This window comes from Papaver somniferum, chromosome 1 (assembly GCF_003573695.1).
Source record: "Papaver somniferum cultivar HN1 chromosome 1, ASM357369v1, whole genome shotgun sequence".
NCBI lineage: Eukaryota > Viridiplantae > Streptophyta > Magnoliopsida > Ranunculales > Papaveraceae > Papaver > Papaver somniferum.
The window spans coordinates 191864617-191881558 of NC_039358.1; positions in this window are offsets into that span (position 1 = coordinate 191864617).

Genomic DNA, 16942 nt, shown 5'->3' on the forward strand with positions numbered 1-16942 from the left:
GCTATATAAAGGAGACATCTAGCATTGTGCAAAACTAATCCCCACACGTCTGTGTGCTACTAGTGCGCCCGCTAGAGTCGATCTCCATTAACCTTTGATTTTCTTCTCTAAAATCAGGTTAACGACTTAAAGACTTCATTGGGATTGTGAATCCAGACCCATACTACTTTATCGTAGTTGTGTGATCTGATCTTGCATCTTCTATCGTACGAGTACAATCGATTGATTGGTTGAGATCGTGAGAGTTCTCCGATAGGCAAGATAAAGAAGTCACAAACATCTTCGTCTCACTGTTTGTGATTCCTCGACAATCCGCTTGTGTAGTCAGGAAGGATTGTAGAGAGGTGATTGATTAATCTAGGTTGTTCTTCAGGAATATAAGACCGAATTATCAATTGGTTCCTGTTACCTTGATTTTATATCTAAAGACGGAACAAAACCTAGGGTTTATCTGTGGGAGACAGATTTATCCTCTTATAGACTTTTCTGTGTGAGACAGATCTGTTTATTATCAAGTCTGTGATTTTGGGTTACAAAAACTCTTGGTTGTGGGTGAGATCAGCTAAGGGAATCAAGTGCGCAGTATCCTGCTGGGATCAGAGGCGTAGGAGTATAACTGTACCTTGGATCGGTGGGAGACTGATTGGGGTTCAACTATAGTCCAGCCCGAAGTTAGTTTGCAGTAGGCTAGTGTCTGTAGCGGCTTAATACAGTATGTATTCAATCTGGACTAGGTCCCGAGTTTTTCTGCATTTGCGGTTTCCTCGTTAACAAAATTTCTGGTGTCTGTGTTATTTCTTTTCCGCAATATTTCAGGTACCAAAGACCAATGTGGAAAAGAAATAACACAGACACCATAAATTTTGTTAACGAGGAAACCGCAAATGCAGAAAAACCCCGGGACCTAGTCCAGATTGAATACACACTGTATTAAGCCGCTACAGACACTAGCCTACTCCAAGCTAACTTCGGACTGGACTATATTTGAACCCCAATCAGTCTCCCACCGATCCAAGGTACAGTTGTACTCCTACGCCTCTGATCCCAGCAGGATACTGCGCACTTGATTCCCTTAGTTGATCTCACCCACAACCAAGAGTTGCTGCAACCCAAAATCGCAGACTTGATAATAAACAAATCTGTCTCACACAGAAAAGTCTATCTAAGGATAAATTTGTCTCCCACAGATAAACCCTAGGTTTTGTTCCGTCTTAAGATATGAAATCAAGGTGAACATGAACTAATTGATAATCCGGTCTTATATTCCCGAAGAACAGCCTAGATTAATCAATCACCTCTCTACAATCCTTCCTGACTACACAGGCAGTTTGTCGAGGAATCACAAACAGTGAGACGAAGATGTTTGTGACTTCTTTATCTTGCCTATCGGAGAACTCTCACGATCTCAAGCCAATCAAAGATTGCACTCGTACGATAGAAGATGCAAGATCAGATCACACAACTACGATAAAAGTACTATCGGTCTGGCTTCACAATCCCAATGAAGTCTTTAATTCGTTAACCTGGTTTTAGAGAAGAAAACCAAAGGTTAAAGGAGAATCGACTCTAGCGAGCGCACTAGTATCACACAGACATGTGGGGATTAGTTTTGCACAATGCTAGATGTCTCCTTTATTAGTCTTCAAATCAGGGTTTTTCCTTAGTTACAAAACAATCCATATTCACCGATAGATGAAAACCTTATTTAGATTCAAGCTAATATTTCTCAACCGTTAGATCGAAAACTTAGCTTGTCACACACAGTTGGGTAGACGTTTACTGGGTTTGTGAAAACCATGCCCAAACGTGTACGTGTATGTTGGTTCAACATAGTAACCCAAAAGGTTAACCATGTGAGCATTTCATATTAAACTTGTTCTTCTTCACCATAACTAGTTCAATTGACTCAAATGAACTAGTTAGAGAGTTTTTCAATTGCTATGAGATCTTATGTAACTACACAAGACACAATTGAAACAAAGATGATTCGATTCGATTGAATCGGCTCATGAACTTTATAGCCACGGTTTGCATAAAGCATTCCTTAGTAATTTAAGTTTCATGTTCAGAGCACATCTTTAGATCATAACCTCTTAAGCTCACAAACAAGTTCGCGGACTTAAGACAACCGGTGGAGTTTTCCAAACTCATCAGAAAATCTCGGCAAAGAGACTTTCGCTTGTTCGCGGACTCTCACCTCCAAGATACAACTACTGATATTATTCCTCTATGTAGCATACAAAGAGAATACTCTAAGAACTTGGCAGTGTTTAGCAAAACTTAAAACAGATAAAAGTAAAATTGTTTACAGAAAGCTGAGGGAGAGTAGAAGAAGAGATGTTTCTCTGTTGTATCAAATGAGATGAAGACTCCTCTCTTATATAGTTTTCAAGAATATTTTGGATGTTAGAAATAATGGAAAAAGATTCCCATACGTATGACAAAGGACAAAAAAACAGTCACTAAGAAAACTGTGTAAAGAAAAGGGTGCAAAGCTGACAAGCTAGGAGACTGTGTAAAGTAAAAGCTTTTGTCTGTCCCAGAGAAGACTGTGTAAAGTAAAGTCTGTCCCAGAGAAGCATGCGAAAACAATGTGTCAGTCAACAAAGAATCACGCGTGCCAGATATATAAAACAAAGAGAAAGAGTCTGCGCGCGTGCGACAAACATGTACAGACAAAACGTAAAAAATTCTTCTTCATGTGTGGAAAATTCAGCAAAAAGATAGGATCTTATTACACCCACACCCACACCCACACCCACACCCGACCCGACCGGACGGCGTGCATGCTTCGGTGCGAAGCACCGCGCATACGGGAAAGGCAACCTTGTCGTAGTCTAGGTCTTCTCCCTCACACAAAAGTGTGTTGACCCAAAGGGCCATGCCCTTTAGCCAATTCTATGGTATTTAAGTCTAAAACTCTTTAGATTTTAGTCTATGTGGGACTATTGTTTTATCTATTCACATGAAAAAATAATTAGTGGGAAATAGGTCTAGGGATCAAATCATAGTCCATGCACATTTGGTTTTACAAAACAAAAACCTGTTTTTTCCAACAATCCCCCACATGAATGATAAAACATGTCGATAGAAATACGAGAAAACAGAATACATCAAAAATAGGCTAAGGTGTCTCAGAGATTGAAACTTAACTTAGTGAGAGGTTACCGGAACTGCTTGTTGAAACGGTGAACACAATGTCTTGAACCGCCAACAGTGAATGCAATTCAGAAATAACAACCACGCCTGATGTCTCAAAGAAAAGATGCCAAGCTCTTGCTATTGTGCCCGTTTTGACTGTGGGATAAATCCCGGACTTAATGAATGTCTCTAGAGAATCAGCTCAAATTCTCATAGGAAGCGGCCCCACTTCCAACATCCACATAGGTGAGTCCATTAAGAGTGTCCTGCTACACCCTACTTTAAGCAAAGGCATGGTACTCATTAAGATCCCAACAGATCATCCTAAATCATGCAGGTAGCACTATCACACAGTTACACCATAGGGAGGGACTAAGATAGTGTTGTCCCGACATCACCAAAAATTAGTTGTCTCATTGAACCTTGATCTTGGAGCTCCATTCACAAGGTTGAGTATCCTTCATGGCGATTTATTCTATGAGCTTAAGTCCCATCCCCCTTGATGTGGATCTAACTACCTCTCTAGATAATCCTTTCGTCAAAGGATCTGCAATATTCTCTTTAGACCTCACAAAGTCTATAGAGATGATACCAGTAGAGAGTAGTTGTTTCACTGTCATGTGTCTTTTTTGTAGATGTATAGACTTTCCGTTGTATACACTATTCTTTGCGCAACCAATAACAGCTTGACTGTCACAGTGGATTGCGATCGAAGACACAGGCTTGGGCCAGAGTGGAATTCCTCCCAGGAAACCTCGTATCCATTCAGCTTCCTCTCCCGCTTTCTCCAAGGCTATAAACTCAGACTCCATGGTGGATCGAGCTATACATGTCTGTTTGGAAGACTTCCATGAAACAAACGCACCTCCAAGTATGAAGATGTACCCACTAGTGGATTTGCACTCATCTGAGTCTGATATCCAGTTATCATCACAATACCCTTCTAGCACAGCAGGATACTTCCCAAAACTTAAGCAATAGTTTGAAATTCCTCTCAGGTACCGTAGAACTCTGTAGAGAGCATTCCAGTGATCCTGCCCAGGGTTGCAAGTGTACCTGCTCAATCTAATCACAGTATAGGCAATGTCAGGTCTTGTGCAGTTCATCAAATACATAAGACTGCCAATAATGCGAGAATACTCAAGTTGAGAAATTCCCTCACCCTTGTTCTTTTTCAAGTTACAATTGGGATCATAAGGAGTAGATACAGGTTTAGCATTTTCATGATTAAATCTCTTAAGTACAGTTTCAGCATAATGAGATTGACTAAGATTATATCCATCAGACGTCTTTCTGATTTTCATCCCTAGGATTACATCTGCGGGGCCTAAGTCTTTCATGTCAAAATTTTCGTTAAGCATGCTTTTAGTGGTATTAATAATCAAGGTTACTACCTAATATGAGCATATCATCAACATATAGGCACACAATAACATGAGAATCATCCACAGATTTAATGTAAACACATTTATCAGATTCATTAACCTTGAAGCCATTAGATATCATTACATGATTAAATTTTTCATGCCACTGTTTAGGTGCTTGTTTTACCATACAAGATTTTTCAGTTTGCATACTTTGTCTTCAAACCTTTCACAACAAAACCTTCAGGTTGGTCCATATAAATTTCTTCATTCAATTCACCATATAAAAAAGCAGTTTTAACATCCATCTGATGTATATGCAAATCATAAATAGAAGCAATAGCAATCAGCATCCTATAGAAGTGATTCTTGACCGGTGAATAGGTATCAAAGAAATCTAATCCTTCCTGTTGTCTATACCCCTTAGCTACCAACCTAGCTTTGTGTTTTTCTATAGTTCCATCTGTTCTAAGTTCCTTTTGAAGACCCACTTGCAACCTATGGTTTTACTACCAGGAGGTAAGTCTACAAGCTCCCAAGTTTCATTTTGTTGAATGGAATCCCACTCATTATTTGAAGCTTCTTCCCAGAAGGGAGCTTCCGGAGAAGTCATAGCTTCCTTATAGGTTTGGGGTTCAGACTCTACCGTAAGAGTCACAAAATCTGGACCGAAACTTTCTCGGTTCTGACCCTCTTACTTCTTCTAGGTTCGGTTCATCATCTAGAGACGGGGGTTGACTAGTCGAAGAACATCTGAGAGATCATCGCGGACCCTTTTGAGGTCCAGACCCTAAAGGGAAAATGTGTTCGAAAAACACTGCATCTCTGGATTCCATTATGGTGTTCTCACCAATTACCATGAACCTATAAGCACTAGTGTGCTCAGGATATCCTAGGAAAACACAATCCAGTTTTAGGTCCTATTTTGGTTTTTTGGAACGAGGAGTGGCCACCTTGGCCAAACACCCCCACACTTTAAAGTATGCATAGGACGGTTGTCTTCCTTTCCATAACTCATATGGAGTTTTGTCGGATTTCTTAAATGGAACTCGGTTCAAGATATAGCAAGCAGAGAGAATTGCTTCCCCCCACAGGTTCGAAGGTAGCCCTGAACTAGCTAACATAGCGTTCACCATATCTATGAGTGTTCGGTTTTTCCTTTCAGCTACTCCATTCGACTCAGGTGAAGAAGGTGCAGTAGTTTCATGAATGATGCCATTAAGTTTGCAGAATTCTCCTATAGGTATCACATACTCACCGCCTCGGTCCGACCTAAGAGTTTTAATAGTAACACCTCTTTGGTTTTCTACTTCAAGTTTATATAATTTGAAAGCGTCTAAGGCTTCATCTTTACTTCTAAGAAGATAAACCTGACAGTATCTTGAGTGATCATCTATAAAAGTGATGTACCATTTTTTACCACCTCTAGTTGGTGTTGATTTCAAATCTCCCAAATCCGAGTGGATTAGTTCTAGGGGAGTTGTACTACGTTCAACCTTTTTGTTAAAGGGTTTTCTTGCATATTTAGATTCAACACAAATTTCACATTTATGACCTCTGTCAAAGTTTATTTTAGGAATGCAGCCTAATTTAGCAAGTCTTTCAATGGATTTGAAATTAACATGTCCTAGTCTATCATGCCAAACATGTGAGGAGTCACAAACATAAGCAGAAGAAGATGCATTATCATTCAAGTTCAAAGAAAGTACACTAAGCTTAATCATGTTTCAGTGACATATCCTTTTCCTACGAAGTCACCACCTTTAGATTACAACTTTGTTAGACTCAGCTACAAATTTAAAACCTTTCCAAGTAAGATGGTTTCTGAGATAAGATTCTTGCATATGTCCGGGACGTGATACACGTCATTCAATGCGAGAGTTTTTCCTGAAGTGAGCTTCAATTCAACCTTGCCTTTTCCCACTACTTTGAGGTGAAGAGTTTCCCATAAACAATTTCTCATCGTCTCCTACTTTGTTATAGGAGGAGAAAGCATTTCTGAACTTACAGACATGCCTGGTGGCTCCAGAATCAAGCCACCAGTCTCTCACATTGGTCACATTTGAGACAAGGTTGACTTCAGACACCATGCCAGTAAAATATCCAGAATCATCTACTATGTTTGCCTTATTTTTCTGTTTAGGATCATTTTTGGTCTTTTTAGACGCCCTACAGTCTTTGGCCATATGACCAGTTTTTCCACAGTTATAACAGTCACCTTTGATGGTGTTTTTGGAGACACCACCCTTTGGTTTAAGATGGTTACCTTTGGAGTTACGACGTTTGTTAGTTTGTTACCATTTTTGCTGGATTCAGATTTTCCTCCATGCCCTTTCTTTGACGTAGCATTATCGTCTAGGACATGAGCTGTGTTTGACATGTCTTTGCTCACCATCAGGCTCTTGTCCTTGCAGCACAGAAGTTCCTCAACCTGGATCTTTTTCCCCAGTTCTACCATGGTGATTTCACGATTCTTGTGTCGCAGCCTCCTCTTGTACTCGTTCCATGAGGGTGGAAGCTTTTCAATCACTGCAGATACTTGTAGAGCTTCATCAATATGCATGCCTTCAGCAAGAATTTCGTTGATGATTAGCTGGAGTTCGATGAATTGTTCTACTACAAGCTTTTCATCAGTCATCTTAAATTCAAGGAACCTAGCCACCAAGAACTTCTTGCTTCCAGCAGCCTCAGCAAGATATTTTTCTTCCAGGGCTTCCCATAAATCAAAAGCAGTAAAATTTTCTTTTACATTATAAAAGTCGTACAAGGAGTCATCCAGACAGTTAAGTATATGGTTTTTGCACATGTAATTCTTCCTAGTCCACCTATCCAGTCTATCTTCATAACCACGGTCATGAAGCCTTCTTGAGGGTCTTTCTAAGGCAACTTCATCTAACCTTTGGTCTTTTAAGAAGAATAAAATTTTGGATTGCCGTCGTTTAAAGTCTTTTCCACTAAAATTTGGGGGTTTGTTTACAGTACTCTTTCCCATTTTGTTACAACAAAAAATATAGTAATGAACGATATTGCCTTTAGATTGTTGGATAAAATGTAACAACAATCGTAATAATTGAGAAGAAAATACTTAGCTCAAAACCAACGCTTGAATGATGTTCATGGAGATGCACAGATAATTGTAGCAGGAACTAGTAGAGGCACGTATGAGATACGCTGACCTAAAGGCAATATCGCCTGCTACTCCTCTGAGATGCTATAGCAGTTGGCGAGTCACCTCCAGGATACAACTACTGATAGTATTCCTCTATGTAGCATACAAAGAGAATACTCTAAGAACTTAAAACAGGAGGATACAACTACTGATAGTATTCCTCTATGTAGCAAAACTTAAAACAGAGAAAAGTAAAATTGTTTACAGAAAGCAGAGGGAGAGTAGAAGAAGAGATGTTTCTCTGTTGTATCAAATGAGCTGAAGACTCCTCTCTTATATAGTGTTCAAGAATATTTTGGACGTTAGAAATAATGGAAAAAGATTCCCATGCGTATGACAAAGGACAGAAAAACAGTCACTAAGAAAACTGTGTAAAGAAAAGGCTGACAAGCTAGGAGGCTGTGTAAAGTAAAAGCTTTTGTATGTCCCAGAGAAGACTGTGTAAAGTAAAGTCTGTCCCAGAGAAGCATGCAAAAACAGTGTGTCAGTCAACAAAGAATCACGTGTGCCAGATATATAAAACAAGGAGAAAGATTCTGCGAACATAAAAAATTCTTCTTCATATGTGGAAAACACGCACGAAAATCTTCAACAAAAAGATAAGATGTTATTGAACCACACCCGACCGACCGGACGGCAGCGTGCGTGCTTCGGTGCGAAGCACCACGCGTACGGGAAAGACAACCTTGCCCTAGTCTAGGTCTTCTCCCTCACACAAAAGTGTGTTGACCCAAAGGGCCATGCCCTTTAGCCAATTCTATAGTATTCAAGTCTAAAACTCTTTAGATTTTAATCAATGTGCGACTATTGTTTTATCTATTCACATGAAAAAACAATCAGTGGGCAATAGGTTTAGGATCAAATCATAATCCATGCACATTTGGTTTTACAAAACAAAAACCCGTTTTTTCCAACACCATCAACATCCAACAGATAAACCAAAACTTACTTCTTAGCCGAGATACAAGAGTTGAAATCTGAATTCACTCGTCTCTCACTGGTTGCACAAGCTAAACCAACACACCAGCATCTTAGCACCACTTGCCACGACCATTTCAGACTCACTCTCCATTCTGTTCAACCAACAGACCCTATCTTCTTCTCCATGTTGCTGTTGCTGCAAACGAGACTCACTTTGTTGGTGCTGTCGAACTGCAGAGACCCCATTGATGTTGCAGTCATCACCACTGCCTCTTGTTCATAGCAACACATTCCTTTCTCCCTAATGCCGAAGATGTTGTTTCCCACATCCAGCTACCTCGAGCACACCATCAGATTAAACCCCATTAAGTACTTTCATCCGATTACAGTCAGCTCACCAGCAAACCCTAGCTTTTCTGCCAATCACTCATATCAGCACCTTCCTCGACTTCTCAATTAAACCCAGTCAAGATCCATATCGAAAACCCTCAATTTCAACTGTTGTTGTTGAGAAGATTTGAAGCAACTAGCTTGATTCTCGATCCCAAGACACCACATATCCATTTTCGCTGTTGTGGAACATCATCCTAATTCCCTTGAATCCCCATCTTGTTGCCAGCACAGCTTGAAGAAGAAATAAAGTTCAGATCCCATGTTCATTGATAAGAACAGCACTTGTTGATGTTGTCGCAGTTAATGCCATCTTTTTCTTGCTCTTCTCACTGATTCTTGGCTGAATCCAGTCCCTAGACTTCAGTAAATCGAACCCCTACATCTCTGTTGACGTTTCCTCTCCGTACAGCACAATTCAATCAATACCACCGTGTGTACCTGCAGATTCAATCCACCAAGATGACCAATTTCCTAATTCGAACCAACTATTCCATTCTCACAATAAAATTTACATTCAATGGAAGCTTGAATCTCCTCCCATGTCTTAGTAACACAAAGATCAACAACACCCATCTCATAAACGAGTAGCATCCACCTCCATTTGTTGTTGCAGTGAGCATCAACTATATTCCCCTCTCCATATTGTCTCGATCTCATGCTCAGATCCCCTTTCTTTTCATAAGAAGGAAATGAAAATGTTGAACCCTGAACCACAAAAGGAATGTGGTGGAAGAGATGCCACGTATCCCACTTTCTTTATTCCACCATTCGCTCTGTCCGTGAAATGAAAAGGCCAAGCAAGTGGCGGGAGTAGTGAGCTGCATGGGCGTACAAGGCAGACCACCACAGGCCCGGCCTATTTTGTTGCCTTGAGCTTTGTTGTCGCAAACGCCATTCAGCTCATCATTTAGCCATTTATTTTCCGGTTGAACGGGTTTCATTTGTAATTCCTATAAATGACTTAAAATAATATTATTAGCTAGCTAACGAGACCTAACTAGTGTAAATGTGGGTATAAAAATGTCGCACTTACGTGCTTATCATAGAACATGGGCGATGGTCAGACAACATGATGAAGATCTAGACATTGACGTAGATCAAACATCCTTGTCTTTTTGGAATCGTATTTTCATAATTTTTGTTGCACTAAACGGAAATCGTAATGTAAGAATTTTGGCAAGCGTTAAGGAGAAACTCAAGAAAGTCTTTGAAGAATGCGAAGATTTCAAAAAGGAAATGAAAGCCCAAAAGGAAGCCAATCCCACAATGCCAAGTGTGATAAGAGTAATTCTTTTAATAAGTTAGTTCATTAGAAATCATTTTGAATAACACTATCTAACATTATCTAACATATCGTATTTGCTTCTATAGTGTTCGAGGGCTCGCCGACAATATGAGGCAGTTCATGGGAAAGAGTTTCAACAAAATGATAGTTATTGCATCTTAGAAAATACTACCTATGATTTTGACCGATACGAATAAGGGTTTATTTCAAATGTTATGATCTATCTTATCGATTTAATGAAAGATGTATGCTTTTCCGATTCAATGAATGAAAAACCATTTTGATCTGTTGAATTTTATGTTTGTTCCATTTCTCAAAAGAAAAAACGAATAGTTTCATAACTTTTTAAGTATTTTCGTCCAGGTTTTAATCTCAAACGACCTAGCCGTTTTGACCACAGAAACTGAAAATTAAAATTTACGGTTTGGATAACGGACCACGACCAAACTGTAAACACCATATTGTTCGAGTTCCTATGGTTTCCCAACCGTACTTTTGATATCGGTTTGGAAGCTGGTTTTTCGGCTAGGATTTAACAGATTACGGCAGTGATGGTATTTTCAATTGTTATAGTAAGTAAGATTCGAACTCTAAGACTTGTGAAGATTAACTTTAAAGATTTAATTAAAATAATAAATAAAAAAGGGAGAGCTACTGGGTCCAGGATTCCACCGAATTCATATCATAAGGCTCAATAATTATTTTCAACAATTATCGCTCAATAAATAAAATAATATCGACTCTTATTTTGCCAAAGTAGATTCTCAAAATATTAGTTATAAATCGTAAGCATGGGACATCAAACATCTAAGCAAGCATGACCCATCAAATAAAATAATAACTAATTAATTCAAATCATAATTCTATTTTAATTAGTGCAAAAGTCATATAGAAAATAAAATAAATTCACCCATGTATGAAGTTCGGCTTCCTCAGTCGACCCAACGTTGGGGTTTAGGTTTTCATGATGAAAACACACTCAAAAATATAATTCGTAGCTCAAATGGTGTTTTTATTGAAGAAAACTAATAATACAATGAATCTGCAACGCTGTATTGGCGTTACAGAAGTCACTGTTACAAGAGCTGTTTCAAATACAAAACAAGCGTGCCAAACTGACTGTTACAAGTACTGTTTATAAACGACAGTTCTCTGCGACAGTCAGTAGACGTCAAATGTTCCTCTTCTTCTTCTCTGCAGCAGCAGAGAAATCTGCTCTGCAACCCTTTATTCTTCTCCCCAACACTCGATATCCTCTCTGTAGCTCGACCCCTCCTATTTATATACCACCAGAGCCCCAAAATCTCGAGTAAATGCCCCCAAATCTTGCATTGAAGTCTCGGAGATTTTATTCTCCTTTTCATTCCTTTCATGCCTGTATCTGTTAAAATCTCTCTTCATCAAAAATATTGAATCCCCAATGAATATACTTCCCTAACTGCACGTATCTTCCACAATAACTCTGTATAATTCTCTCTTCAATTCTGTGCAGATACGAGAATATTTCCTTCCCCTTTCTCTTCCACACGCGCTCGTTGCTGTCAACTGGTGTATACTCCCTCCAAACACGTTGAGTCATCATCCAAAAGCATAACAGAATGAGTATAGCGCACTCAGGTCACACGTAACTGCGGTAAATAGCTTGGGAAAAATCTAGAAAATATCTCCTTCTCTGTTTTAACCAAACTTGACGTAGACCACCTATTTTCTCGAATCTGACCAACCTACCAACCCTGTTTAATCTCTACCGGTCATTATCAATCCACAGCAGAGACTAAAACCAAATAAAACTCTCCCAAGTCGAGTAACAGAAGGCCGGCAATAATTCTCCCCTGTTTTCTCCCACGCGTGATTGTAGCCAAAGTTAGACGATTTTGACGGCAGTACCAACCCTGTTCAGTCTAAACAGGATGTTTGATTCCAATTCCAGCTGTTTAATCTCCTTCAAACTCGTTGTACACTTCACTGCAAAATCTCGGGTTTTGAAGAACCAATTTCCCGCCAAAAAATGAATTCAAACGAAGAAGAAAAGGTTGCCCCTTGTTCAACAGCTGGGGTTCCCTTAGCAGCTGGCGCTATGGGGTGCAAATAGTAAAGAAGGTGTCCCTTATAAAATAAAGTGCCCCTTATCCAACTGTGAGAGTTCAAATAACATGTGTCCTCCGGGTTGCAAATAATATTTTTTCGACCAATTCTCCCCAAGAGCTTATTCTTCCAAAAACAACTAAAACAAGTTTATTAGTGATAAAATGAGTCCCAGCTAATGTATTTATGGGTGAAAATTCGTCACACTTGGGTGTTCATCAGGCAGGACATTCTGGCCGTTAGTTGCGATTCCCATAATTACGAATACTTACGGCTGGTATACCCAGCCGTTAGTTTGGTTGCTTTTGTAAATTTTATTGTCGTATTCCATCAAATTTTTCAACTTTCATTCATCAATTCATAATCTTACCATTACATAATTTGGGTAGGTCGCGTTACACTCAATAGTTATACCCAAATGCAAAAAATAAAACACGGAGTAATACACTTAAATAGTCAAGCTTGGTTGTAGATCTCAATAAACTCTCTCGTGATCCAATAGCATTTCTCATGCTCAAATTCTTGGCGACAAATAGCTAGGTAACGGGCAAAAGCTCAGGCGATCTAGAAAACAAATAAAGGTAAAGTTAGTATTTTATTCAGAACTTACTTGATTAGAAAACATTTGCACATACTCACTATATTGAAAAAGAACATTTCGGGACTCATCGCCTTCACCCGTGCCAATTGCACCCTAAAAACTTCCATTTCTAGGTAGATTTCCTTGAACCTATCCTTTATTTGGTTCATCGATCTTCCATTTTCATTACCATCTACGGCCACAAAGACCATAAATATACGGCTCCATTGAGAATCATCACTTTCTCCCGCGTTAATGCCTTGATTTTCGTCATGCTTTCTCACCGTGGCGTCACTCTAACGATTGACATATCTTCTTCGGTAGTGTACGAAGTAACCATGTTTCTTCTTGTTTTTTTTGCAACAATTGTGTGTGTGTGTGAGAGAGAGAGAGATAGATAGATAGATAGATAGATAGATAGATAGATAGATAGATAGATAGATAGATAGATAGATACATAGATAGATAGATAGATAGATAGATAGGTTTGCAACAATCGATCAATTTATCTTAAATCTCTTTTGAAAATCGATTTTCATATTCGAAATGTACAAATCATCATCTCTATCACCCATCTATTTGTTATGAATTTCATCTATTTTTATCTTTTAACTAGTTCAAGCTAATATCTACTTGTATCTGATCTTGAATATTTTATTTTAATGCAATCAAAATTGGAATTAGTTGTTTGATTGACTGATATCAAAATTTTATTCTATATGGAGAAATTATCAGATTCAGTATTTAACACCTAATTCTCTATGTTACTAAATCTATACCTCATTTGGTTTTTGAGGTTTCTGGAGGGACTATTTGTTTGATGTATTTGCGTAGGAATACAATCAAGTACGATGATTTTCCGGAAGTAAGTTGATTCATGCTTTCTGATTTTAACATCACTTTATTTGCTTTATTTTTGAGCATTTTTTGTAAAATAGATGCACTCTGCCTACACATATATGATGTTTTATGTGGTGTTTCATTGATGTGTATGGTTAGTTAGAAACTCAGAAGTCACATGTTAAGTGTATGAATCGTTTTATGTTTATCTTAGTGAAATTCTTAATACGAAGTATTTCCTCTTTTTCATACGTCGTCGTGGTGGTGCAGGTAGAGGTTTCAGAGGAGTATTTTGGAGTCGGTGGTGCAGGTAAATCAATTTTTTACAGTTAAGCTCGAGTTAGGCGTGGTAATTAAGCTCCCTACTTTAATTGTTTACAGTTACAAATACTTATGTTGGTATGACATGAGCAGCTTGTTCTATTTTCACTTGAAGTTGTGGTGTTGGAATCCATGGTGTTCTAATATCTTTTGTTGCATGAGTTTTCAAATAACATATTGCAAAAATTTTGGGGTTTCTGCAAATTCCAGTTACAGGGAAGGAGAACTACAAATAGAGTTTGATCGCACCACAACAAGCTCAACTCTTTAGCAGAGCACTCAAAATCTGTTCGATAAAATGCTCCAAAGAGGAAAAAAATGGTTACAGGTTCTTATCACTTCCCTTACCTGTTTATTTTGACGTGATGAATTTGTGAAAATGGCAATAACATGTGGATTTGAACGTTGTTAACGTTACTATTAAAGTTGAGTGTTTTGACCTATGCATGAAATTATATGATAACATTTGAAAAGATAAGTCAGGCCATGTTTCATGTAAATTTGTAGCATGTGGTTTTATATGGTGAATTTGAGAATCTTTAGAGAGGGACCGGAAAATTTATCGCTACTGCAGGTACGAACAGGTAAAAATTGGCCAAATGTTGATGTTAAAAATTGAAGGTAATGGGAAACGACAGTAGGTTAATGGATGGCGGGTTATTGATCATAAGGGGAGCTTCATACTGCTAATGAAGAAAAGGGTTGGTAGAATTTAATTTAAATTATTAAACGGATGGAGTTAGACGTTCTTCATGGGAGCGGCTTATGAGTAGTTAACTTGAGTTTATAATTTATGTTATATTTACCAACTAAAGTTCATTTTTTAGTACTTGTTAATTTAGTGGACTTCTGTGAGATCCTAGATAGAAAGTGGAGAATCATTTTGTCTCAACATCTGATCTCTAACTAAACCACGCAGAGTATTAGCTCTAGTTAATCCACTAGACTAGTGTAATCCTAGTTTGGAGTAACTTTCAAGATACTTTAGTAGCACAAGAATATACTGTATTAATCTTCGAAAATGTGTGTATCCTACATGGTTTGTTTTCAGGTTTTGGATTTCAGTAGCTTTGTTTTTAGTCGTATATTTCCCACAACCACAAGTATACATCGAATAAAAAGCTATTCGCTAGGGGCAAGGTCGTGTGGTGAGCCTAAGTGCGTGGCGGAAGTCCTTGTCATTCTAGGAAAGGTAATGAGCACATCTGGAATCTGGACCTCTTATTACAAACTAGTGATTCAAAATTCTTGCTCAATTTCCTTTGTTTTAAGAGCTTATTAACTGTAACTTCTAGCTTCTCTATCTCCATATATTCATTAGGGATCTCATCATAGAATAACGAAGTAACCAGGAGAGCATTTTCTCTCTACCAACTTGGGAAGCTATCTTGATAGGAGTCCTACAAGATATATTTTTATATTAGCAGTGAGGTTATAAAAAAGCATAAATAGGAATTAATGTGTTATACTAGAACTTTGTACTACATAACTATGTTATAACAGTTGAGAACATTTAGCAAAGTTAGGTGTTGGCTTGTCTTTCGGATTATGGCTATAGTGGTCTTTTGGAATGAACAATCAGGGCATTCCATTATAACCAAATGTTTTTTGAGTAATGACTTGGTAATTGATGAAATATCATTTCTTTCTAATTATTAGGTGTCGTTTTGTGCTCGCAATGCCAAGGTAGTTTCCTTGGAAAGGCTTAGTGTAAGGTCTGGAACACATGCGTCGCACAGTTGAACTTGTGTCAAGTTCGGTTCTGTTCTTACATTTGCCTGTCCTATTTTTCCCTATATCTTAAAAAAAAATTATTATTTGCATTACTCAACTAAAATTAGGCTAGGTGATTTTGGATGCTACCAAGATGATTCAGTAAATTATTATATAATCATTTTTATTGTTGCACTGTAAGTTAAATATTTAGTGTTTTGCTTTATATGTACAAAGAGATTTCAGATTTACATGCCAATATATATGTGTAACTGCTGGTTACACATGCCACTATGCTTCTGTAACTTCTAATACACATGCATGTTGCATGTGTAAGTCCTAGTAGTTACACATGCTAAAAATGAACAACAAAATTGTTTTTTGCATCAATTGATTTTGCATTTCTGAAGTTGTTGTTTCTATGAAACCTTACCTGATGGTAAGAGTTCAAATCTTTTATTTTGAATCTTAGATTATCTTTGATTGATCATGGTGGTTCGTCCATGCAGATGCCCAAAGCCAAAAGTTGATGCTATAGGAGGACATGCGCTTGGAAACGGTTTATAATTGGAAATTTTTAGTGATTTCTGCTAACTAGTAGTTATATGGATGTGTAACTAGTAGTTACATAAGCTATATGAATCTGTAACCACTAGTTACACATCCTGGGATATCAAGTTTATGTTATATATATTGCAGGTTCTTATGAAAAGGTATATCATGCATATTGGAATGACTAGATAACATTGGTTGGCAGTTGCTTTATGGCCATCTTGTTCTCAGTAAAGGACCATCATTCGGTTTGGATGATGATCTATCTAAAGAAGCGAGTAAAGCAGGTTAATTCTTTATCCTAAAACTCTCTCCCTTGACTCTTCCATAAAAAGGCAAAAAACTATTCAATGCACTCAAATTCTTTTTGAAGTTTTTTTTTGTGAGTAGCTTAGGCACAGAAGCAAAAGATAGCGAAAGAGGTTGCTTCGGTGCTTAGTATTGGTGTTGATCTTAATACCATGCCGACTGAAAAGTTTGTTTATTTTATTTCAGATCATAACAAAAGAAATATGAGAGAGTTTTGGAATATAATACTTTTGAGTTTCCGTTCAGCTCTGAGAAGATGGTAACTACAT